The following is a 25924-nucleotide window of genomic DNA, read 5'->3' as shown; positions in this document are numbered from 1 at the left end:
TTTTTATCATATCTATCATTTGCTATATATTACACCATATTGATATCAGTTTTTTAAAGCAGTTTAACATAAAGGGGGGTTTTGTTTTTTATTTGGCAAAAGCAGGGGTTTTAGTACAAAAATGATAGATACAAATAATATAAGGGTAGAAATCTAAGTATAGAAACAGATCATAAATAGGTAAAGGCTAATATAAAATTAAAAATATAAGATAAAATAAGTTGTAGCAGTAGATATGGTACATAATTTAAAAAATAATTTCTTTTTATTATTTGAATAGGACACATATTATATATCATGATTAATATAATGCTTAAATATAAACTATAAATATAAATGGGAATATAGTCATGCAAGCTATAAATATAAAAATATTTCAATATAGTTTAAAAGAATAGAGCTTTTTTGTATTTGTTTAGTTAGTATGGGAATTTTATTTTAAATAATTAAAATTACATTTCTATCATGCTTTTAACATAGAAATATACAATAAATATAGATAGATATTTTTAAAACCACAAAATATAAATAAATATAAACAGTAGGAATAGACAGAATATATTTTATAAATTACATGCTACATCAATGTCCACTATAAATATGCATGTGAATATAAATACGAAAAATAGGACTATCAAATTGGTTTTAATAGGATTTTAAAGCAAGGCGGTTTGTTTGGTTCTGGTCGGGTAAGAGGCAGGTTTTTGGCATTTATTTCAGAGCAGTTTTTGTCTGGGGTCGCCCCTGTTCTTTTTTGCCGCCTTCGCTGCCCGCAGCCCCGAGGCGCGCTGCGCCCCCGTCTGGGGCGGGCGGCAGTGCTGCCACCTTGTGGGCAGAGCGCGGTACTGCAGCCGTGCGCCGGCAGGCAGGCGAGAGGCCGCCATGTTGGGGGTGGCGTGTCGCGGGTGTCTCGGACTGGCTTGACCTTCTCAAAATGGCGGCCAAAAAGGCGGGAAAATAGCACACCCCGGTAAGTCTGCCCCCCCTGTGGCCACAGAGCGGTACTGCACCCCCCGAGCCAGCGCCCTGCCTCTCGCCGCTGGGTGCCGGGGGCGGCGGAAGGACGCGGCTGCCGAGCGACGGAAGGGCGAGGGGCGGGAGCGAGCGGCATCGGAACAGGGCTGCAGCCCCCGAGACCGCGCCCGCCACGCTACAGGCGCTGGGAGCGACCGCGGGCCGGACAATCCCGGCGGGGCGGCCCCGGGCAGGCGGCGCAGGAGGCGGAGCGGGGCCGTGGCTCTCCCCGCCGTCGCTGCCGGCAGCTTTGGAAGGTCGGGCCGGGCGCCCGTCCCGTCCCGCCGGCTCCCGGTCTCTGTAAACTCCTCTCTGGCTTCGCAGGTCCGTGCTGGAGAGTGGGAGAAAGGGCCCTGCTGGTTGCCGTGTCCTCGGTGGGCAGCGAACTCTGACCTTGGCCGGATGGGCTGCTGAGTAATGGAACAATGGGGATGCGCTTTTATGTATTTAGTGACCTTTACAGATTTCTCCCCCTGCTTCAGGTGAGCGTGCATCATTGCAGGCTTGGGATTGAGTGAAATGCGCTGAGGAAACCGGCTCTGGGGAGGGAAATCCTCTGTTAACATGTGCCTGTTCTTCTGTCAGACTCATCACAGCAGGACAGCGTGAAGACTGAAAGTATAAGAAGATGTGAAGGGAAAGAGAGAATCTGACAGGAGCATCGAACGCACGAGTGCACGAATTTTGCTTTTGGCTTGGATTTAAACTCAGAAGTTGTAAGGAATTTGGGAAGGAGAAGGGACATTTCAGAAGGAGAAGGAGTTGTTGTTACAGTCCTGGCAAAATCTTTTGTTCTAGCTGATAAAAGAAGTTAGTTTAAATTTAAAAAAATTTAAAATGTGGGGTTTTTTTCCTTCACTATTATATTCATTGGTGGTATATGGTGTGTTATTTCTTGGTATTATTAACTCTGTGTAAGTTGTTTTTTGAGTGAAGCTAACTTTCTGAATGGGTTTTCAGGTAGGAATGGATGGTATTTCAGGTAGGATTAATTTCAATAGGTTTCTTTCATAGACTTCTCATAGGTATTACTGGGATTTTGGTATTGTTTACTGTATGTATAAACATACAGATTTGGTAGGGCCAGCTGGGCTGCTGGAGTTTTGGGTGTGAATTTATTAGATGGCTTTGGTTAAATACAGAATAATTATGTAAGTTAACAGCAAATGACCCAATTTATCCAGCTATGCTGCCTAACCACAAAGTTTTATGTCTTACCAGTTTTCTGTTCTTCTGCTCCAAGTAGCTGTTGCAAAAAAGAAAGCACTGTTATTTTTGTGAAGAGTTTTCTTCTATAACAAGCCCTTTACTCCCCTTGAATCTGAGTGGCCAAACAGCTGCAGCTGTTCTGAGGGCTTTTACACCTGGGAGGATTTGCCCCCTCCCTTTTCCTGGGTGCCATGGGAACGAGAGGCGGGCACCATCGGGGGTATATTAACCCCAGCCTTGGCTGAGGGGCTTCATTCTCTCTCTGGGATGTGCTGGGGTAAGAGTTCTCCTCTCATTTCAGTGAAAAGGCTCTTTCAGCTCATCTCAGCTTGTTTCCAGCAGGTGTTTCTGGGCATCTAAAGCAGCAGAGGCTTGGAAGAGACTGTGAAGAAAACAGCATGGAATACAGGGAGTATGTAGGTTCACAATTTTGGGTTTTGTGTTTAGGGGTGTTAAAGCACCTTTGTAATTTCTGGTTTTGTTCTTGGTTTGTTTTTTATGGTTTTTAGGAGGAGCACGCCTTTCAGAGATTCCAGGTTGTGTCAAGCACAACTCTTTTTGCAGCAGATTCATCGTGTCTCAGGAGGGATCTGCCCAGTGTCAAGGATGATGTTTGAGACTGAGGCTTCAGGTGAGTGGAGGATTGTGAGTGGGAGAGGGAGGGTGAGCAGGTATCCAGTTAGGAGTTCTTGGGAGGGGGTTTGCAGGCAGCAGGGTGAGAAAGGGTGTTTATTTGTTTATTTGAGGCCCCCCCCCCCCCCAAGGCTTCTAGCAGAGGCATTCCCATGTCTTAGAGCACACAGAGTCATCCACTGCACTCACAGGAATGCCATTTAACTTTGCCTTTCTCTAACCCAGGTGCCAGCCCTAATAAAGGCCACAGCCTTGGAATCAGGATGAAGCTGGAGCCTGAGGGAGCCAGGCACACTCAGGAGAGGGCAAGTAGCTGACTGGCTGGGATTTGGCCCGCATAACTCTGGACTCATTCTTTGGTTTTGGTTTTCTTTATTGTAGCTGACCGAGAGGCTCACAGGCCATCACGAGGCTCTCTGAAGCAGACTCATTTCAGGTGCAACGTGGATTCCCATCACCGATCATCCAAAAGATAAGTTGGGAGGCACGGCCTGGAGATGGAGGTGTAGCAGATTTGGAGTTCTTGGGACAGATTTAAAAATTAGCGGAGGGAAAAGCAAACTTCTCCAAGGGCCTCTTAGGACAGCTAAAGGGAGAGGCTCTACTTTTGATGGCAGCTTTCAGGCGGGCAGTGCAGAACAGCTCTGGTTTGTGTCGTGGTTTCCGGTGTGCCGTGTTCCCTAGTGTGTCTTTGGGGTCCCTTTTGCCTTCTTCCCTCGAGGCCCTCACCACAAGCATGATGTGTGGTGTTTGATGTCCCCCTGTTTGTCACGTTCTGTGTCACAGGTGTCTGCACACGTATGGGTGCCGGAGCTGTTCTGCCCTGCCGCATGGCCAGCTGCAATGGGACAAGTCCTGGGGCCTTGCAGTTTGTGGGGTGTCACTGGACTCTAGATGATATTTCTAGATAGACACAAGACGTTTGGAGCTGTGAAGTCATCCTGCAGCCCTTTTACTTTTGTCCTGACTTTCAGATGAAGAGGATAAAATCCATGGCAAAATCCATCCATCCACCCATGCCGGGTGAGGAGGTTCCCCAGAGCAGGTCAGTCACTGTTTGTCTCTGCAGGGGGAGTTTAAAGTGTGACTCTGTTACAGCGCTGTTCTTCTTTTTAGGAAGTAAAGCTGGATATCAGCAGGCAAGGTGAGCAGTGAGTAGCTTACAGAGGCAGTTGTTATTGCTCAAGTCTCTCTGCTGCAACTCTAAGCATCTGTTTCTATTTCTGCACCAGGCATTCTTGGGAATGCTGCTGAGGTCATGCATTGATATTTGGTTTTCTTTAATATAGCTGGCTAAGAAACACCAGGAGATTGTTGAACAGCAGTGCCAGCAGGACCTTCCCAGATGTAGAGGCCACCATCTTTTGTACATGACATGGGCCTGCATCCTGAGATGTCTGAGAGATAAGTAGAGGGCTATGACCCACAGAGGGGTGAGAGTGGGGTGCTGGTTTGGGAATTACTGGGAGGGGTTTTTGAGTCCAGTTTGGTGGTGGGGGGTGTCCATGAAGTGGCCCCTTAGGCCCCATGAAAGCCAAGTCTCACCTTTGATCACAGTGCTGAGGTGTTCAGGGCAGAGCAGTCCCGGTGTGTCTGGTGTCACTTGTCTGCTGTGCATTATGTGTTGTTTGTGTATCTCCTGTCTTTTACCTTAGCACATTGAGGGGCCTGTCAGAAACCTTGGCATCATTGTTAGCATCTGTGATCTCTGCATTCCTTGGCCTGGCACCCAGGCAATAGATGTGATTCTGATACCTGTCTGAGCTCCCCAGTCAAAAGTTCTCTCTTCAGAAGCATCCAGTCAGATGTCTTTTCAGGTCTTGTTCTGAGCTGTACGGACAGCTATGCCTCACCTGGATCCATTATGGTGGATTAGGAGTTCTACTAGTATGAGGTTAGCTAGAGGATTCTGACTGTAGGATTCCTGGGCATTCATCTTTGCTGTTCTTGGGATGAATCATCCAGTTTAGCATCTTCTTCCTCCAGTGTTCTCTGAGCCTCATGAGCTCACCATCAGTCTCACCTTGGTCATCACCTTTTGACTTCTCTCTGTCCTTGTAGCCATTTTCCTTGCCTAGAGGTTTCTGTCTGTGTTGTGTCCCCATTGTCCTGTCTGTCCTGTGTCACGGGTGTCAGCACACATTTGTGCCGGGCCTGCTCTGCCCTGCCGCATAGCCTGGTGCGATAGGAGAGGGCCCGGGGACTTGGAATGTGTAATGTGGGGTGTAGTTGGACTCCAGATGGGATTTGTAGATGGGCACGGGATATCTGGAGCTCTTCAGTTATCATGCAACAGTGTGACTCTTGTCCTAACTTTTTTTCAGATTCAGATGAATTAAATCTGGGCCAGAGGGCCCCATCCCGTGTGAGGGGATTCTCCCGAGCAGGTGAGGCCCCATTTGTCTGTGCAGCAGAAGTGTACATGGTGACTCTGTTAGAGCTCTGTTCTTTTGTCGTTCTTTTTAGGAAGTGAATCTGGATACCAGCAGTCAAGGTGAGCCGTGGAGAGAAGTGGTTGTTATTGCTCAGCTCTCAAGGAGAAGAATTATTTCAGCAGATTGATCATGTCACAAGAGGTATCTGCCCACTGTCAGGGATGGTGTTTGAGATTGAGGCTTCAGGTGAGTTGAGGATTGTGAGTGGGAGAGGGAGGGTGAGCAGGTATCCAGTTAGGAGTTCTTGGGAGGGGGTTTGAAGGCAGCAGGGTGAGAAAGGGTGTTTATTTGTTTGAGCCCCCCCCCCCCCCACACAAGGCTTCTAGCAGAGGCATTCCCATGTCTTACAGTACACAGAGCCATCCACTGCACTCACAGGAATGCCATTTAACTTTGCCTTTCTCTAACCCAGGTGCCAGCCCTAATAAAGGCCACAGCCTTGGAATCAGGATGAAGCTGGAGCCTGAGGGAGCCAGGCACACTCAGGAGAGGGCAAGTAGCTGACTGGCTGGGATTTGGCCTGCATAACTCTGGACTCATTCTTTGGTTTTGGTTTTCTTTATTGTAGCTGACCGAGAGGCTCACAGGCCATCACGAGGCTCTCTGAAGCAGACTCATTTCAGGTGCAACGTGGATTCCCGTCACCGATCATCCAAAAGATAAGTTGGGAGCCACGGCCTGGAGATGGGGGCGTAGCAGATTTGGAGTTCTTGGGACAGATTTAAAAATTAGCGGAGGGAAAAGCAAACTTGTCCAAGGGCCTCTTAGGACAGCTAAAGGGAGAGGCTCTACTTTTGATGGCAGCTTTCAGGCGGGCAGTGCAGAACAGCTCTGGTTTGTGTCGTGGTTTCCAGTGTGCCGTGTTCCCTAGTGTGTCTTTGGGATCCCTTTTGCCTTCTTCCCTCGAGGCCCTCACCACAAGCATGATGTGTGGTGTTTGATGTCCCCCTGTTTGTCACGTTCTGTGTCACGGGTGTCTGCACACGTATGGGTGCCGGAGCTGTTCTGCCCTGCCGCATGGCCAGCTGCAATGGGACAAGCCCTGGGGAGTGTAAATTTGTAATGGGGGCTGTACTTGGGCTCTAGATGCTATTCCTAGATGGACCTAAGGTGTTTGCAGCTTGTGAGTTATCCTGGTGGTGTTTGACACATGTTCTGACTTTCTTTCAGGTGCAGATGCATTGCATCCATGGCAGAGGGTCAGAGTTAGCAGGTGCCGGGCCTTCCTAGGAGCAGGGTGAGTAGCAGACTGGTGGGGTTTTGGCCGATGGGGTGCCAAGATCAGGCACTGATGTTTGGTTCTCTTTACTCTAGCTGTCTGAGAGACACCAGCCCGGTGACAGCAGGACCTTCCCAGCTGACGAGGTGGCCTTTCTTTGCACCTGGCACGGACCGGCATCCCCAGATGTCTGAGAGATAAGTAGAGGGCTATGACCCACAGAGGGGATGAAGGCAGGGTGCTGGTTTGGGACTTACTGGGAGGGGTTTTTGAGTCCAATTTGGAGGTGGGGGGTGTCCATGAAGTGGCCCCTTAGGCCCCATGAAAGCCAAGTCTCACCTTTGATCACAGTGCTGAGGTGTTCAGGGCAGAGCAGTCCCGGTGTGTCTGGTGTCACTTGTCTGCTGTGCATTATGTGTTGTTTGTGTATCTCCTGTCTTTTACCTTAGCACATTGAGGGGCCTGTCAGAAACCTTGGCATCATTGTTAGCATCTGTGATCTCTGCATTCCTTGGCCTGGCACCCAGGCCATAGAACTTTTGACTCGGGAGCTCAGACAGGCATCAGACTCTCTTCTGTCTTTGGAAGCATCCAGTCAGATGTCTTTTCAGGTCTTTTTCTGAGCTGTACGGACAGCTGTGCCCCACCTGGATCCATTATGGTGGATTAGGGCTTGAAAGAATGTGAGGGCAGGCAGAGGATTCTGACCATAGGATTCCTAGGCATCCATCTTTACTGTTCTTGGAATCAATCATTCAGTTAGCATCTTCTTCCTGCAGTGTTCTCTGCGCCTCCTCAGCTCACCGTCAGTTTGAACTCAGTCATCTCCTTTTGCGTTTTCTCAGTCCTTGCAGCCATTTTCCTTGCCAAGAGATTTCTGTTCCTGTTGTGTCCCCGTTGTGTGTCCTGTCCTGTCTGTCCTGTGTCATGGGTGTCAGCACACATTTGTGCCGGGGCTGCTCTGCCCTGCCGCATAGCCTGGTGCGATAGGAGAGGGCCCGGGGACTTGGAATGTGTAATGTGGGGTGTAGTTGGACTCTAGGTGGGATTTGTAGATGGACACAGGACATCTGGAGCTCTTAAGTTGTCCTGCAACAGTGTGACTCTTGTCCTAACGTTTTTTTCAGATTCAGATGAATTAAATCTGGGCCAGAGGGCCCCATCCCGGGTGAGGGGATTCCCCCGAGCAGGTGAGGCCCCATTTGTCTGTGCAGCAGAAGTGTACATGGTAACTCTGTTAGAGCTCTGTTCTTTGTCTTTCTTTTTAGGAAGTCAATCTGGAAAGCAGCAGTCAAGGTGAGCCGTGGAGAGAAGTGGTTGTTATTGCTCAGCTCTGAAGCACATCAATTTTTCAGCAGCTTGGTCTTGTCACAAGAGGGATCTGCCCAGTGTCAAGGATGATGTTTGAGATTGAGGCTTCAGGTGAGTTGAGGATTGTGAGTGGGAGAGGGAGGGTGAGCAGGTATCCAGTTAGGAGTTCTTGGGAGGGGGTTTGCAGGCAGCAGGGTGAGAAAGGGTGTTTATTTGTTTATTTGAGCCCCCCCCCCCCCCCAAGGCTTCTAGCAGAGGCATTCCTATGTCTTAGAGCACACAGAGTCATCCACTGCACTCACAGGAATGCCATTTAACTTTGCCTTTCTCTAAGCCAAGTGCCAGCCCTAATAAAGGCCACAGCCTTGGAATCAGGATGAAGCTGGAGCCTGAGGGAGCCAGGCACACTCAGGAGAGGGCAAGTAGGAATGCTGTGCCCCAAGCAGGGGTGCTTTGGTTTCTGCTGAGCAGGGCTTGCCCTATTCAAGGACTTTGCAGTGTCCCTTGGTACACCAGTGCAATGGTTTCTGCTGGGAAGGAAAGGATGAGCGTTGTAGACAGAGGCAACTAATGCACCTTAAACACCTTTGCTGTGTCTCTGTCCTTGTTTGAGAGGTGACCATCCACACCCTGCAAGGGGACGAGATTATTTCAATTTTATTTCTACTACAGGTTTTTTTGATCCATTAATGTATTTAAAACCACTTTTTTTATCGTGCCCTGCCGTACTGTCTGTTGCTGTCTCAACAATGGATGTATCTGTGAGAGGACATCACTCTCCTGGGCAGTGAGTGCTAGAGGACAAAGCCCTTAGTTTAGCATTGTTGGGACCAAACAAGGCAAGGAGTCATGGGTTTTCTTATTTTACTTCTTCCCCCATTTGTCATCCAGACTTCAAAATGAAGACCTGTAAATGCCTAGCTCTGTCTTGTGTTTAATGTGTTTTTATTTGTATTTATGTAACCGCAAAAAGCAGTGAAAGAAGAAATGTGACTGGATCTCACTATTACTGTGTGAGGGCTTATTTTAAAGGCTGGTGTATTTATGTTCTCTTTTTCCACTCCAAGCTTGACTTTTCCCCTCGTTTTTCCAGGTCTGCTGCATTGGGTGTCCCAAGGAGGGCTGGGTTCCTCAGCAGGGGTCTTAGGAGTTGGCGCTGATCCTGCTTTTTCTGAGGGTGTATCAAAGTGTGCTAGCAGAATGATAGTTTTCTGCACTGGAAAGCTTTCCCTCAATGCCATCAGTGCACGTACGTGTTTGAATTGTGGAACCAGACGGACTAAGGAAAGCCAAGGCCTGTAGCGGATTTCTGTTTGCTCTGTGTCTGTGAGAAGCGGGCTGTGTGCTGGACAGGGAGAGGCGCTGTTGGAGTGGCATCGGCGCCAGGTGTGAGTGTGAGGATGATGAGGGGCTCGGAGCAGCCCAGGTGTGAGTGTGAGGATGATGAGGGGCTCGGAGCAGCCCAGGTGTGAGTGTGAGGATGATGAGGGGCTCAGAGCAGCCCAGGTGTGAGTGTGAGGATGATGAGGGGCTCGGAGCAGCCCAGGTGTGAGTGTGAGGATGATGAGGGGCTCGGAGCAGCCCAGGTGTGAGTGTGAGGATGATGAGGGGCTCGGAGCAGCCCAGGTGTGAGTGTGAGGATGATGAGGGGCTCGGAGCAGCCCAGGTGTGAGTGTGAGGATGATGAGGGGCTCGGAGCAGCCCAGGTGTGAGCTGTGAGGATGATGAGGGGCTCGGAGCAGCCCAGGTGTGAGCTGTGAGGATGATGAGGGGGTGGCTCTTGCCGGGGCGGTTTTAACGGGGGGAGAGTTTGCCTCTGTACATTTTTGCACGGAGCTGCTGAGTGGAGGGCTTTATGGGGCGCTCCCGGCGCTGTCTCACGGAAGGACTGCGAGAGCTTCTCCCAGGGTCGGCGGGAGCACCCGGATTCGCGCTTGGATACGTCCAAGCATCGCTTAAAGGAGGTGCCGAGGGACGAATCTTTGTGCCGAGGAGCAGCAGCCGAACAGGTGAGCCCGTGTGGGTTTGGAGCGGGGAATTTTGTCCTTCCCCTTTGCAATTTCATCTTGCCAGTCCCTCCCTGGTTCCTCAGGAACAAAAATAGAGTTTATGAGGACGAAAGGAATTCAATTTGAGGGAAACAAGTTCTCTTCCATTACTGGCTGTGTTTGAACTGGTAGGGGAGTCACCCTTTACCGGTGGTTTTAAGGGTATTGCTTGAAGGAAAACCAGAGTTTTCCAGGCTGTTAGGGGAATCCTGTGATCTATTTTAAGGGGAAAAGTATTGTTGTGGTGTTATGGAATTGATTTGAGAGTAGCCCCCCAATTTTTCATCACCCTAGGGTTGAAATGGAGGGGGCAGCCGTGGTGTCCCTCCTTTTCAAGGGTTTGAATGGAGGTGGAAATGGCCCTTTGCCATCAGTCGAAGGCTTTCATTTGAGGAGCGCCCCTTCTTTTGTGCTCTCGTAGGGGACGAACGTGAAGGGGAGAGGACACTTCTTTGCCCTTGTTGAAGGGAGGCGAGCCCCGCCTGCGGCGTCAGTTTCGGGCTTCGGTTGCGGGAAGCTGCAGCTGTGGCAGCGTTTGCAGGGCTGCAATGGGGCCGTGCCGCTGCATCGGAGGGCGCTTGTGGTGGCCGCGGCCCGGGCCGGAACGTTGCCGCTCGGGAGCGGCGCTGGCACGGCCCGGGCAGCTGCCGGGGCGCACGGGGGATTTGGCGCGGCCGGGCCGGCCAAGGGCGGCGGTGGCGGAGCCGCGCCGGTGCGAGCCGAGGGGACCCGCGCCGGGCCGGCCAAGGGCGGCAGAGGCGGCGCGGGCGCTGCTGCGGCGGCCCGGGCGGTGCCGGCCGCTCCGTCCGCTCCGGGCGCGGGGCTCGGGCGCCGCCGCCACCCCCGGGCCCGGTGCCGGCCCCGCCGGGCAGGGGCAGCGGGCGCGGCTCTCCGGGCCGGCGCCGGCCCCGCGTGCCGGAGGAGCCGCCGGAGGAGCCGGTCTCCTGGAGGGAGCCGCGCTCCGTCCGGGGCCGGCAGCGAGCGCGGGCTTCGGCTGCTCGCAGTGCTGGGGCGGTGCCGCGGTTCGGAGGCGCTTTTTCGGCATTGATTGCATCGCTGTGTTCGGTTTGCAGCGGGGGTACGCTAAGGGCTACGGGGTTCTTCCTGACTGCTGCGGTTCTCGGTGCCGGTGGGGATGATAAAGGTTCGTTTCGGATTGGGTTTCGTAGTCGGATATGGTTTTTTTGCCGGGGTATTATGTTTAGAAAGGCGCGCAATGGTTTTTACGGGTCGTAGCGCGAAGCAGCGGTTCGGATTTTAATTCTGTTGAGGTGGCTTTTATTGGCGTGAGCGGGTAGTGTTTGTTTCGGTGGGCTTTTGAGGTAGCGTCGTGTCGTTCATAGCAGCGGGTTTTTAATCTCGCGAATTGCATGTGTGTTTATCGTCTTCCAGGGCTTTTATTTATTTGGTTGGTTTGATTGTAGTGTATGTTTTATGGTTGCGGGTAATTTGGGAGACATTGTTTATGGTTACGTTTGTCTTTAGTCTTTGTGTTTGTTTCTAGGTGTTATTTTTATTTTGATAGCTTGAGACACTATGGGTTTATTCAGTTAGGTATAAATTTTTTGTTGAAAATGAAAGTTTATTCGGTTTTGGGGCTTTTTTTGTTGTTGTTCTTTGTTTTTGATTGTTTTTTTGTTGTTGTTCTTTCATGTATTTGATTGTTGTTCATCGGTTTCATTTTTGGGAATATGGGTATATATATGGTGGATCTTTTCAAGTAGTATTGAGTAGTTGTTTTCTTAGTTTTTAGTCCTTGAGATTTTTTCTATTTCGTTAAGTAGTTTGGTTGTTATTTTTACAGAGGATTGGTTATTCTTTGAGTTAGTGTAGAGGTAGAATTTTGTTTATTTTTTTTAGTAACCTTCAGAGTCAGTGGCACTGTTTGGAGTTTAGTAGGTTGGTTTGATTTCTTTTTTTAGTAGTTGTTGTAATTTGCTGTGCGTGTTTCTATAGGGTTTTCTTTTATCTTGGTTCCATTTTTCTGATGTGATGAGAATTTGTTATTGAAAAGAGTGTTTTTTGGTTTTTTGGCTGGCAGATTTTTGGCTGTTGGAGGTATCTTGATGTTTTTCGAAGATATTGGTGGGGATTCAATGCTCTTTGTATTGTAATTTTATTTAGGAATTGGATTTCTAATGTACAATTATAACTATAACTATATTTAAACAAAACAGATGTGTGGAAATGGGAATAAACCACTCTTGTTTTTACATATTTGGTCTTTTTTTAAAATTTTACTTGTAACATAAGTTATTATATATTACATATCTATAAATATACACAATACTCTAATTAAAAAGATAATATCTTATTGTAAGTAGAGAATATAAATATAGACACAACCCAACTCAAATATAAATATAGAAATGTGTTGCAAATATATGCAGGTATATATAAAATTTTAAAATAATTGTAAATATAAAATAACATCAATTGATACTATGCATAATACAAGTAATACTGTATATATCTTATTTAGCATATTATAGGAAATAGATATAAAAGAGATATATCAATTGATGTACTATACTTATAAAACAAATTATGTATATGATAATTATAAATATAGAAGTATTTTTCAAGTAGTTGAAAATAAAGGATGGTTTTGTTTTTCATTTGGCAAAAGCAGGGGTTTTAGTATAAAAATTATAAATACAAATAATATAAAGGTAGAAGTCTAAGTATATAAATATATCATAAATAGCTAAAGATTAATATAAAAATTAAAAATAAAGGAAAAAACAAGGTTTAGCAGTAGATATGATACGTAATTTAAAAATAATTTATCTCTATTATTTGAACAGGATACAGATTATATATATTTTAAATATAATGCATCAATATAAACTAGAAATGTAAATGTGTATACAGTCATGCAAGCTGTAAATATAAAAATATTTCAGTATAGTTTAAAAGAAGGGTTTTCTGGTATTTATTTAGTTAGAATTGGATTATTTTTAAAATAATAAAAGTATTAGAGAAATGTAATTTTAAACTATAGAAGAACTACATAAGAACTATACAATTAATAGAGAAAGATATTTATAAAAACACAGAGAAATACATATAAACAATAGGAATAGACAGAATATATTATATAAATTACATGCTACATCAATATTCACTATAAATATGAGTGTGACTATAAATATGAAAAATAGAAATAAAACTTTTATTTAAACATGGCTTTAAATCAAGGGGGCTTGTTTGGCTCGTGCTGGATAAGAGGCAGGTTTTTGGCATTTATTTCAGAGCAGTTTTTGTCTGGGGTCGCCCCTGTTCTTTTTTGCCGCCTTCGCTGCCCGCAGCCCCGAGGCGCGCTGCGCCCCCGGCTGGGGCGGGCGGCAGTGCTGCCACCTTGTGGGCAGAGCGCGGTACTGCAGCCGTGCGCCGGCAGGCAGGCGAGAGGCCGCCATGTTGGGGGTGGCGTGTCGCGGGTGTCTCGGACTGGCTTGACCTTCTCAAAATGGCGGCCAAAAAGGCGGAGAAAATAGCACACCCCGGTGAGTCTGCCCCCCTGTGTCCAAAGGGCGGTACTGCACCCCCCGAGCCAGCGCCTTGCCTCTCGCCGCTGGGTGCCGGGGGCGGCGGAAGGACGCGGCTGCCGAGCGACGGAAGGGCGAGGGGCGGGAGCGAGCGGCATCGGAACAGGGCTGCAGCCCCCGAGACCGCGCCCGCCACGCTACAGGCGCTGGGAGCGACCGCGGGCCGGACAATCCCGGCGGGGCGGCCCCGGGCAGGCGGCGCAGGAGGCGGAGCGGGGCCGTGGCTCTCCCCGCCGTCGCTGCCGGCAGCTTTGGAAGGTCGGGCCGGGCGCCCGTCCCGTCCCGCCGGCTCCCGGTCTCTGTAAACTCCTCTGTGGCTTCGCAGGTCCGTGCTGGAGAGTGGGAGAAAGGGCCCTGCTGGTTGCCGTGTCCTCGGTGGGCAGAGAGCTCTGACCTTGGCCGGATGGGCTGCTGAGTAATGGAACAATGGGGATGCGCTTTTATGTATTTAGTGACCTTTACAGATTTCTCCCCCTGCTTCAGGTGAGCGTGCATCATTGCAGGCTTGGGATTGGGTGAAATGCGCTGAGGAAACCGGCTCTGGGGAGGGAAATCCTCTGTTAACATGTGCCTGTTCTTCTGTCAGACTCATCACAGCAGGACAGCGTGAAGACTGAAAGTATAAGAAGATGTGAAGGGAAAGAGAGAATCTGACAGGAGCATCGAACGCACGAGTGCACGAATTTTGCTTTTGGCTTGGATTTAAACTCAGAAGTTGTAAGGAATTTGGGAAGGAGAAGGGACATTTCAGAAGGAGAAGGAGTTGTTGTTACAGTCCTGGCAAAATCTTTTGTTCTAGCTGATAAAAGAAGTTAGTTTAAATTTAAAAAAATTTAAAATGTGGGGTTTTTTTCCTTCACTATTATATTCATTGGTGGTATATGGTGTGTTATTTCTTGGTATTATTAACTCTGTGTAAGTTGTTTTTTGAGTGAAGCTAACTTTCTGAATGGGTTTTCAGGTAGGAATGGATGGTATTTCAGGTAGGATTAATTTCAATAGGTTTCTTTCATAGACTTCTCATAGGTATTACTGGGATTTTGGTATTGTTTACTGTATGTATAAACATACAGATTTGGTAGGGCCAGCTGGGCTGCTGGAGTTTTGGGTGTGAATTTATTAGATGGCTTTGGTTAAATACAGAATAATTATGTAAGTTAACAGCAAATGACCCAATTTATCCAGCTATGCTGCCTAACCACAAAGTTTTATGTCTTACCAGTTTTCTGTTCTTCTGCTCCAAGTAGCTGTTGCAAAAAAGAAAGCACTGTTATTTTTGTGAAGAGTTTTCTTCTATAACAAGCCCTTTACTCCCCTTGAATCTGAGTCAGAGAGGCCAAACAGCTGCAGCTGTTCTGAGGGCTTTTATACCTGGGAGGATTTGCCCCCTCCCTTTTCCTGGGTGCCATGGGAACGAGAGGCAGGCACCATCGGGGGTATATTAACCCCAGCCTTGGCTGAGGGGCTTCATTCTCTCTCTGGGATGTGCTGGGGTAGGAGTTCTCCTCTCATTTCAGTGAAGAGGCTCTTTCAGCTCATCTCAGCTTGTTTCCAGCAGGTGTTTCTGGGCATCTAAAGCAGCAGAGGCTTGGAAGAGACTGTGAAGAAAACAGCATGGAATACAGGGAGTATGTAGGTTCACAATTTTGGGTTTTGTGTTTAGGGGTGTTAAAGCACCTTTGTAATTTCTGGTTTTGTTCTTGGTTTGTTTTTTATGGTTTTCAGGAGGAGCACACCTTTCAGAAATTCCAGGTTGTGTCAAGCACAACTCTTTTTGCAGCAGATTCATCGTGTCTCAGGAGGGATCTGCCCAGTGTCAAGGATGATTTTTGAGACTGAGGCTTCAGGTGAGTGGAGGATTGTGAGTGGGAGAGGGAGGGTGAGCAGGTATCCAGTTAGGAGTTCTTGGGAGGGGGTTTGCAGGCAGCAGGGTGAGAAAGGGTGTTTATTTGTTTATTTGAGGGCCCCCCCCCCCCAAGGCTTCTAGCAGAGGCATTCCCATGTCTTAGAGCACACAGAGTCATCCACTGCACTCACAGGAATGCCATTTAACTTTGCCTTTCTCTAACCCAGGTGCCAGCCCTAATAAAGGCCACAGCCTTGGAATCAGGATGAAGCTGGAGCCTGAGGGAGCCAGGCACACTCAGGAGAGGGCAAGTAGCTGACTGGCTGGGATTTGGCCCACATAACTCTGGACTCATTCTTTGGTTTTGGTTTTCTTTATTGTAGCTGACCGAGAGGCTCACAGGCCATCACGAGGCTCTCTGAAGCAGACTCATTTCAGGTGCAACGTGGATTCCCATCACCGATCATCCAGAAGATAAGTTGGGAGCCACGGCCTGGAGATGGGGGCGTAGCAGGTTGGGAGTTCTTGGGACAGATTTAAAAATTAGCGGAGGGAAAAGCAAACTTGTCCAAGGGCCTCTTAGGACAGCTAAAGGGAGAGGCTCTACTTTTGATGGCAGCTTTCAGGCGGGCAGTGCAGAACAGCTCTGGTTTGTGTCGTGGTTTCCGGTGTGCCGTGTTCCCTAGTGTGTCTTTGGGGTCCCTTTTGCCTTCTTCCCTCGAGGCCCTCACCACAAGCATGATGTGTGGTGTTTGATGTCCCCCTGTTTGTCACGTTCTGTGTCACAGGTGTCTGCACACGTATGGGTGCCGGAGCTGTTCTGCCCTGCCGCATGGCCAGCTGCAATGGGACAAGTCCTGGGGCCTTGCAGTTTGTGGGGTGTCACTGGACTCTAGATGATATTTCTAGATAGACACAAGACGTTTGGAGCTGTGAAGTCATCCTGCAGCCCTTTTACTTTTGTCCTGACTTTCAGATGAAGAGGATAAAATCCATGGCAAAATCCATCCATCCACCCATGCCGGGTGAGGAGGTTCCCCAGAGCAGGTCAGTCACTGTTTGTCTCTGCAGGGGGAGTTTAAAGTGTGACTCTGTTACAGCGCTGTTCTTCTTTTTAGGAAGTAAAGCTGGATATCAGCAGGCAAGGTGAGCAGTGAGTAGCTTACAGAGGCAGTTGTTATTGCTCAAGTCTCTCTGCTGCAACTCTGAGCATCTGTTCCTATTTCTGCACCAGGCATTCTTGGGACAATGGTGAGTAGCAGAATGGTTGGGTTTTGGCCAGCGTGCTGCTGAGGTCATGCATTGATATTTGGTTTTCTTTAATATAGCTGGCTAAGAAACACCAGGAGATTGTTGAACAGCAGTGCCAGCAGGACCTTCCCAGATGTAGAGGCCACCATCTTTTGTACATGACATGGGCCTGCATCCTGAGATGTCTGAGAGATAAGTAGAGGGCTAAGTCCCACAGAGGGGTGAGAGCGGGGTGCTGGTTTGGGAATTACTGGGAGGGGTTTTTGAGTCCAGTTTGGCGGTGGGGGGTGTCCATGAAGTGGCCCCTTAGGCCCCATGAAAGCCAAGTCTCACTTTTGATCTCAGTGCTGAGGTGTTCAGGGCAGAGCAGTCCCGGTGTGTCTGGTGTCACTTGTCTGCTGTGCATTATGTGTTGTTTGTGTATCTCCTGTCTTTTACCTTAGCACATTGAGGGGCCTGTCAGAAACCTTGGCATCATTGTTAGCATCTGTGATCTCTGCATTCCTTGGCCTGGCACCCCGGCCAGAGATGTGATTCTGATACCTGTCTGAGCTCCCGAGTCCAAAGTTCTCTCTTCAGAAGCATCCTGTCAGATGTCTTTTCAGGTCTTGTTCTGAGCTGTACGGACAGCTATGCCTCACCTGGATCCATTATGGTGGATTAGGAGTTCTACTAGTATGAGGTTAGCTAGAGGATTCTGACTGTAGGATTCCTGGGCATTCATCTTTGCTGTTCTTGGGATGAATCATCCAGTTTAGCATCTTCTTCCTCCAGGTTCTCTGAGCCTCATGAGCTCACCATCAGTCTCACCTTGGTCATCACCTTTTGACTTCTCTCTGTCCTTGTAGCCATTTTCCTTGCCTAGAGGTTTCTGTCTGTGTTGTGTCCCCATTGTCCGTCCTGTCCTGTGTCACGGGTGTCAGCACACATTTGTGCCGGGGCTGCTCTGCCCTGCCGCATAGCCTGGTGCGATAGGAGAGGGCCCGGGGACTTGGAATGTGTAATGTGGGGTGTAGTTGGACTCCAGATGGGATTTGTAGATGGACACGGGACATCTGGAGCTCTTAAGTTGTCCTGCAACAGTGTGACTCTTGTCCTAACGTTTTTTTCAGATTCAGATGAATTAAATCTGGGCCAGAGGGCCCCATCCCGTGTGAGGGGATTCCCCCGAGCAGGTGAGGCCCCATTTGTCTGTGGAGCAGAAGTGTACATGGTGACTCTGTTAGAGCTCTGTTCTTTGTCGTTCTTTTTAGGAAGTGAATCTGGATACCAGCAGTCAAGGTGAGCCGTGGAGAGAAGTGGTTGTTATTGCTCAGCTCTCAAGAACCGCAATTATTTCAGCAGATTGATCATGTCACAAGAGGTATCTGCCCAGTGTCAAGGATGATTTTTGAGACTGAGGCTTCAGGTGAGTGGAGGATTGTGAGTGGGAGAGGGAGGGTGAGCAGGTATCCAGTTAGGAGTTCTTGGGAGGGGGTTTGCAGGCAGCAGGGTGAGAAAGGGTGTTTATTTGTTTATTTGAGGGCCCCCCCCCCCCCAAGGCTTCTAGCAGAGGCATTCCCATGTCTTAGAGCACACAGAGTCATCCACTGCACTCACAGGAATGCCATTTAACTTTGCCTTTCTCTAACCCAGGTGCCAGCCCTAATAAAGGCCACAGCCTTGGAATCAGGATGAAGCTGGAGCCTGAGGGAGCCAGGCACACTCAGGAGAGGGCAAGTAGCTGACTGGCTGGGATTTGGCCCACATAACTCTGGACTCATTCTTTGGTTTTGGTTTTCTTTATTGTAGCTGACCGAGAGGCTCACAGGCCATCACGAGGCTCTCTGAAGCAGACTCATTTCAGGTGCAACGTGGATTCCCATCACCGATCATCCAAAAGATAAGTTGGGAGGCACGGCCTGGAGATGGAGGTGTAGCAGATTTGGAGTTCTTGGGACAGATTTAAAAATTAGCGGAGGGAAAAGCAAACTTGTCCAAGGGCCTCTTAGGACAGCTAAAGGGAGAGGCTCTACTTTTGATGGCAGCTTTCAGGCGGGCAGTGCAGAACAGCTCTGGTTTGTGTCGTGGTTTCCGGTGTGCCGTGTTCCCTAGTGTGTCTTTGGGGTCCCTTTTGCCTTCTTCCCTCGAGGCCCTCACCACAAGCATGATGTGTGGTGTTTGATGTCCCCCTGTTTGTCACATTCTGTGTCACAGGTGTCTGCACACATATGGGTGCCGGAGCTGTTCTGCCCTGCCGCATGGCCAGCTGCAATGGGACAAGTCCTGGGGCCTTGCAGTTTGTGGGGTGTCACTGGACTCTAGATGATATTTCTAGATAGACACAAGACGTTTGGAGCTGTGAAGTCATCCTGCAGCCCTTTTACTTTTGTCCTGACTTTCAGATGAAGAGGATAAAATCCATGGCAAAATCCATCCATCCACCCATGCCGGGTGAGGAGGTTCCCCAGAGCAGGTCAGTCACTGTTTGTCTCTGCAGGGGGAGTTTAAAGTGTGACTCTGTTACAGCGCTGTTCTTCTTTTTAGGAAGTAAAGCTGGATATCAGCAGGCAAGGTGAGCAGTGAGTAGCTTACAGAGGCAGTTGTTATTGCTCAAGTCTCTCTGCTGCAACTCTAAGCATCTGTTTCTATTTCTGCACCAGGCATTCTTGGGACAATGGTGAGTAGCAGAATGGTTGGGTTTTGGCCAGCGTGCTGCTGAGGTCATGCATTGATATTTGGTTTTCTTTAATATAGCTGGCTAAGAAACACCAGGAGATTGTTGAACAGCAGTGCCAGCAGGACCTTCCCAGATGTAGAGGCCACCATCTTTTGTACATGACATGGGCCTGCATCCTGAGATGTCTGAGAGATAAGTAGAGGGCTATGACCCACAGAGGGGTGAGAGTGGGGTGCTGGTTTGGGAATTACTGGGAGGGGTTTTTGAGTCCAGTTTGGTGGTGGGGGGTGTCCATGAAGTGGCCCCTTAGGCCCCATGAAAGCCAAGTCTCACCTTTGATCACAGTGCTGAGGTGTTCAGGGCAGAGCAGTCCCGGTGTGTCTGGTGTCACTTGTCTGCTGTGCATTATGTGTTGTTTGTGTATCTCCTGTCTTTTACCTTAGCACATTGAGGGGCCTGTCAGAAACCTTGGCATCATTGTTAGCATCTGTGATCTCTGCATTCCTTGGCCTGGCACCCAGGCAATAGATGTGATTCTGATACCTGTCTGAGCTCCCCAGTCAAAAGTTCTCTCTTCAGAAGCATCCAGTCAGATGTCTTTTCAGGTCTTGTTCTGAGCTGTACGGACAGCTATGCCTCACCTGGATCCATTATGGTGGATTAGGAGTTCTACTAGTATGAGGTTAGCTAGAGGATTCTGACTGTAGGATTCCTGGGCATTCATCTTTGCTGTTCTTGGGATGAATCATCCAGTTTAGCATCTTCTTCCTCCAGTGTTCTCTGAGCCTCATGAGCTCACCATCAGTCTCACCTTGGTCATCACCTTTTGACTTCTCTCTGTCCTTGTAGCCATTTTCCTTGCCTAGAGGTTTCTGTCTGTGTTGTGTCCCCATTGTCCTGTCTGTCCTGTGTCACGGGTGTCAGCACACATTTGTGCCGGGCCTGCTCTGCCCTGCCGCATAGCCTGGTGCGATAGGAGAGGGCCCGGGGACTTGGAATGTGTAATGTGGGGTGTAGTTGGACTCCAGATGGGATTTGTAGATGGACACAGGACATCTGGAGCTCTTCAGTTATCATGCAACAGTGTGACTCTTGTCCTAACTTTTTTTCAGATTCAGATGAATTAAATCTGGGCCAGAGGGCCCCATCCCGTGTGAGGGGATTCTCCCGAGCAGGTGAGGCCCCATTTGTCTGTGCAGCAGAAGTGTACATGGTGACTCTGTTAGAGCTCTGTTCTTTTGTCGTTCTTTTTAGGAAGTGAATCTGGATACCAGCAGTCAAGGTGAGCCGTGGAGAGAAGTGGTTGTTATTGCTCAGCTCTCAAGGAGAAGAATTATTTCAGCAGATTGATCATGTCACAAGAGGTATCTGCCCACTGTCAGGGATGGTGTTTGAGATTGAGGCTTCAGGTGAGTTGAGGATTGTGAGTGGGAGAGGGAGGGTGAGCAGGTATCCAGTTAGGAGTTCTTGGGAGGGGGTTTGAAGGCAGCAGGGTGAGAAAGGGTGTTTATTTGTTTGAGCCCCCCCCCCCCCCACACAAGGCTTCTAGCAGAGGCATTCCCATGTCTTACAGTACACAGAGCCATCCACTGCACTCACAGGAATGCCATTTAACTTTGCCTTTCTCTAACCCAGGTGCCAGCCCTAATAAAGGCCACAGCCTTGGAATCAGGATGAAGCTGGAGCCTGAGGGAGCCAGGCACACTCAGGAGAGGGCAAGTAGCTGACTGGCTGGGATTTGGCCTGCATAACTCTGGACTCATTCTTTGGTTTTGGTTTTCTTTATTGTAGCTGACCGAGAGGCTCACAGGCCATCACGAGGCTCTCTGAAGCAGACTCATTTCAGGTGCAACGTGGATTCCCGTCACCGATCATCCAAAAGATAAGTTGGGAGCCACGGCCTGGAGATGGGGGCGTAGCAGATTTGGAGTTCTTGGGACAGATTTAAAAATTAGCGGAGGGAAAAGCAAACTTGTCCAAGGGCCTCTTAGGACAGCTAAAGGGAGAGGCTCTACTTTTGATGGCAGCTTTCAGGCGGGCAGTGCAGAACAGCTCTGGTTTGTGTCGTGGTTTCCAGTGTGCCGTGTTCCCTAGTGTGTCTTTGGGGTCCCTTTTGCCTTCTTCCCTCGAGGCCCTCACCACAAGCATGATGTGTGGTGTTTGATGTCCCCCTGTTTGTCACGTTCTGTGTCACGGGTGTCTGCACACGTATGGGTGCCGGAGCTGTTCTGCCCTGCCGCATGGCCAGCTGCAATGGGACAAGCCCTGGGGAGTGTAAATTTGTAATGGGGGCTGTACTTGGGCTCTAGATGCTATTCCTAGATGGACCTAAGGTGTTTGCAGCTTGTGAGTTATCCTGGTGGTGTTTGACACATGTTCTGACTTTCTTTCAGGTGCAGATGCATTGCATCCATGGCAGAGGGTCAGAGTTAGCAGGTGCCGGGCCTTCCTCGGAGCAGGGTGAGTAGCAGACTGGTGGGGTTTTGGCCGATGGGGTGCCAAGATCAGGCACTGATGTTTGGTTCTCTTTACTCTAGCTGTCTGAGAGACACCAGCCCGGTGACAGCAGGACCTTCCCAGCTGACGAGGTGGCCTTTCTTTGCACCTGGCACGGACCGGCATCCCCAGATGTCTGAGAGATAAGTAGAGGGCTATGACCCACAGAGGGGATGAAGGCAGGGTGCTGGTTTGGGACTTACTGGGAGGGGTTTTTGAGTCCAATTTGGAGGTGGGGGGTGTCCATGAAGTGGCCCCTTAGGCCCCATGAAAGCCAAGTCTCACCTTTGATCACAGTGCTGAGGTGTTCAGGGCAGAGCAGTCCCGGTGTGTCTGGTGTCACTTGTCTGCTGTGCATTATGTGTTGTTTGTGTATCTCCTGTCTTTTACCTTAGCACATTGAGGGGCCTGTCAGAAACCTTGGCATCATTGTTAGCATCTGTGATCTCTGCATTCCTTGGCCTGGCACCCAGGCCATAGAACTTTTGACTCGGGAGCTCAGACAGGCATCAGACTCTCTTCTGTCTTTGGAAGCATCCAGTCAGATGTCTTTTCAGGTCTTTTTCTGAGCTGTACGGACAGCTGTGCCCCACCTGGATCCATTATGGTGGATTAGGGCTTGAAAGAATGTGAGGGCAGGCAGAGGATTCTGACCATAGGATTCCTAGGCATCCATCTTTACTGTTCTTGGAATCAATCATTCAGTTAGCATCTTCTTCCTGCAGTGTTCTCTGCGCCTCCTCAGCTCACCGTCAGTTTGAACTCAGTCATCTCCTTTTGCGTTTTCTCAGTCCTTGCAGCCATTTTCCTTGCCAAGAGATTTCTGTTCCTGTTGTGTCCCCGTTGTGTGTCCTGTCCTGTCTGTCCTGTGTCATGGGTGTCAGCACACATTTGTGCCGGGGCTGCTCTGCCCTGCCGCATAGCCTGGTGCGATAGGAGAGGGCCCGGGGACTTGGAATGTGTAATGTGGGGTGTAGTTGGACTCTAGGTGGGATTTGTAGATGGACACAGGACATCTGGAGCTCTTAAGTTGTCCTGCAACAGTGTGACTCTTGTCCTAACGTTTTTTTCAGATTCAGATGAATTAAATCTGGGCCAGAGGGCCCCATCCCGGGTGAGGGGATTCCCCCGAGCAGGTGAGGCCCCATTTGTCTGTGCAGCAGAAGTGTACATGGTAACTCTGTTAGAGCTCTGTTCTTTGTCTTTCTTTTTAGGAAGTCAATCTGGAAAGCAGCAGTCAAGGTGAGCCGTGGAGAGAAGTGGTTGTTATTGCTCAGCTCTGAAGCACATCAATTTTTCAGCAGCTTGGTCTTGTCACAAGAGGGATCTGCCCAGTGTCAAGGATGATGTTTGAGATTGAGGCTTCAGGTGAGTTGAGGATTGTGAGTGGGAGAGGGAGGGTGAGCAGGTATCCAGTTAGGAGTTCTTGGGAGGGGGTTTGCAGGCAGCAGGGTGAGAAAGGGTGTTTATTTGTTTATTTGAGCCCCCCCCCCCCCCCCAAGGCTTCTAGCAGAGGCATTCCTATGTCTTAGAGCACACAGAGTCATCCACTGCACTCACAGGAATGCCATTTAACTTTGCCTTTCTCTAAGCCAAGTGCCAGCCCTAATAAAGGCCACAGCCTTGGAATCAGGATGAAGCTGGAGCCTGAGGGAGCCAGGCACACTCAGGAGAGGGCAAGTAGGAATGCTGTGCCCCAAGCAGGGGTGCTTTGGTTTCTGCTGAGCAGGGCTTGCCCTATTCAAGGACTTTGCAGTGTCCCTTGGTACACCAGTGCAATGGTTTCTGCTGGGAAGGAAAGGATGAGCGTTGTAGACAGAGGCAACTAATGCACCTTAAACACCTTTGCTGTGTCTCTGTCCTTGTTTGAGAGGTGACCATCCACACCCTGCAAGGGGACGAGATTATTTCAATTTTATTTCTACTACAGGTTTTTTTGATCCATTAATGTATTTAAAACCACTTTTTTTATCGTGCCCTGCCGTACTGTCTGTTGCTGTCTCAACAATGGATGTATCTGTGAGAGGACATCACTCTCCTGGGCAGTGAGTGCTAGAGGACAAAGCCCTTAGTTTAGCATTGTTGGGACCAAACAAGGCAAGGAGTCATGGGTTTTCTTATTTTACTTCTTCCCCCATTTGTCATCCAGACTTCAAAATGAAGACCTGTAAATGCCTAGCTCTGTCTTGTGTTTAATGTGTTTTTATTTGTATTTATGTAACCGCAAAAAGCAGTGAAAGAAGAAATGTGACTGGATCTCACTATTACTGTGTGAGGGCTTATTTTAAAGGCTGGTGTATTTATGTTCTCTTTTTCCACTCCAAGCTTGACTTTTCCCCTCGTTTTTCCAGGTCTGCTGCATTGGGTGTCCCAAGGAGGGCTGGGTTCCTCAGCAGGGGTCTTAGGAGTTGGCGCTGATCCTGCTTTTTCTGAGGGTGTATCAAAGTGTGCTAGCAGAATGATAGTTTTCTGCACTGGAAAGCTTTCCCTCAATGCCATCAGTGCACGTACGTGTTTGAATTGTGGAACCAGACGGACTAAGGAAAGCCAAGGCCTGTAGCGGATTTCTGTTTGCTCTGTGTCTGTGAGAAGCGGGCTGTGTGCTGGACAGGGAGAGGCGCTGTTGGAGTGGCATCGGCGCCAGGTGTGAGTGTGAGGATGATGAGGGGCTCGGAGCAGCCCAGGTGTGAGTGTGAGGATGATGAGGGGCTCGGAGCAGCCCAGGTGTGAGTGTGAGGATGATGAGGGGCTCAGAGCAGCCCAGGTGTGAGTGTGAGGATGATGAGGGGCTCGGAGCAGCCCAGGTGTGAGTGTGAGGATGATGAGGGGCTCGGAGCAGCCCAGGTGTGAGTGTGAGGATGATGAGGGGCTCGGAGCAGCCCAGGTGTGAGTGTGAGGATGATGAGGGGCTCGGAGCAGCCCAGGTGTGAGTGTGAGGATGATGAGGGGCTCGGAGCAGCCCAGGTGTGAGCTGTGAGGATGATGAGGGGCTCGGAGCAGCCCAGGTGTGAGCTGTGAGGATGATGAGGGGGTGGCTCTTGCCGGGGCGGTTTTAACGGGGGGAGAGTTTGCCTCTGTACATTTTTGCACGGAGCTGCTGAGTGGAGGGCTTTATGGGGCGCTCCCGGCGCTGTCTCACGGAAGGACTGCGAGAGCTTCTCCCAGGGTCGGCGGGAGCACCCGGATTCGCGCTTGGATACGTCCAAGCATCGCTTAAAGGAGGTGCCGAGGGACGAATCTTTGTGCCGAGGAGCAGCAGCCGAACAGGTGAGCCCGTGTGGGTTTGGAGCGGGGAATTTTGTCCTTCCCCTTTGCAATTTCATCTTGCCAGTCCCTCCCTGGTTCCTCAGGAACAAAAATAGAGTTTATGAGGACGAAAGGAATTCAATTTGAGGGAAACAAGTTCTCTTCCATTACTGGCTGTGTTTGAACTGGTAGGGGAGTCACCCTTTACCGGTGGTTTTAAGGGTATTGCTTGAAGGAAAACCAGAGTTTTCCAGGCTGTTAGGGGAATCCTGTGATCTATTTTAAGGGGAAAAGTATTGTTGTGGTGTTATGGAATTGATTTGAGAGTAGCCCCCCAATTTTTCATCACCCTAGGGTTGAAATGGAGGGGGCAGCCGTGGTGTCCCTCCTTTTCAAGGGTTTGAATGGAGGTGGAAATGGCCCTTTGCCATCAGTCGAAGGCTTTCATTTGAGGAGCGCCCCTTCTTTTGTGCTCTCGTAGGGGACGAACGTGAAGGGGAGAGGACACTTCTTTGCCCTTGTTGAAGGGAGGCGAGCCCCGCCTGCGGCGTCAGTTTCGGGCTTCGGTTGCGGGAAGCTGCAGCTGTGGCAGCGTTTGCAGGGCTGCAATGGGGCCGTGCCGCTGCATCGGAGGGCGCTTGTGGTGGCCGCGGCCCGGGCCGGAACGTTGCCGCTCGGGAGCGGCGCTGGCACGGCCCGGGCAGCTGCCGGGGCGCACGGGGGATTTGGCGCGGCCGGGCCGGCCAAGGGCGGCGGTGGCGGAGCCGCGCCGGTGCGAGCCGAGGGGACCCGCGCCGGGCCGGCCAAGGGCGGCAGAGGCGGCGCGGGCGCTGCTGCGGCGGCCCGGGCGGTGCCGGCCGCTCCGTCCGCTCCGGGCGCGGGGCTCGGGCGCCGCCGCCACCCCCGGGCCCGGTGCCGGCCCCGCCGGGCAGGGGCAGCGGGCGCGGCTCTCCGGGCCGGCGCCGGCCCCGCGTGCCGGAGGAGCCGCCGGAGGAGCCGGTCTCCTGGC

General features: G+C 49.9%; 1 long non-coding RNA gene across 5 annotated transcripts; it reads left to right on the top strand.

The window, feature by feature from the left end:
• The first annotated feature begins 719 nt into the window (after positions 1–719).
• On the top strand, positions 720–25885 carry LOC141728967 (uncharacterized). Of its 5 annotated transcripts, XR_012580229.1 has the most exons (9): positions 1594–2635; positions 2733–5243; positions 5323–5914; positions 6462–6528; positions 6606–7700; positions 7779–7932; positions 15491–17689; positions 22884–23037; positions 24021–25885. It is a non-coding gene; the product is annotated as an uncharacterized LOC141728967 (long non-coding RNA). The 5 variants fall into 5 exon arrangements; XR_012580231.1 differs by lacking the exons at positions 15491–17689; positions 22884–23037; positions 24021–25885 and adding exons at positions 8915–15045; positions 15143–15299 and having other exon boundaries at positions 720–2635; XR_012580230.1 differs by lacking the exons at positions 15491–17689; positions 22884–23037; positions 24021–25885 and adding exons at positions 8915–15049; positions 15143–15299 and having other exon boundaries at positions 720–2635.
• Positions 25886–25924: the final 39 nt, after the last annotated feature.

This window comes from Zonotrichia albicollis, chromosome 4, assembly GCF_047830755.1.
Source record: "Zonotrichia albicollis isolate bZonAlb1 chromosome 4, bZonAlb1.hap1, whole genome shotgun sequence".
Taxonomy (NCBI): Eukaryota; Metazoa; Chordata; class Aves; order Passeriformes; family Passerellidae; genus Zonotrichia; species Zonotrichia albicollis.
This window is presented reverse-complemented; position numbering and strand designations above follow the sequence as displayed.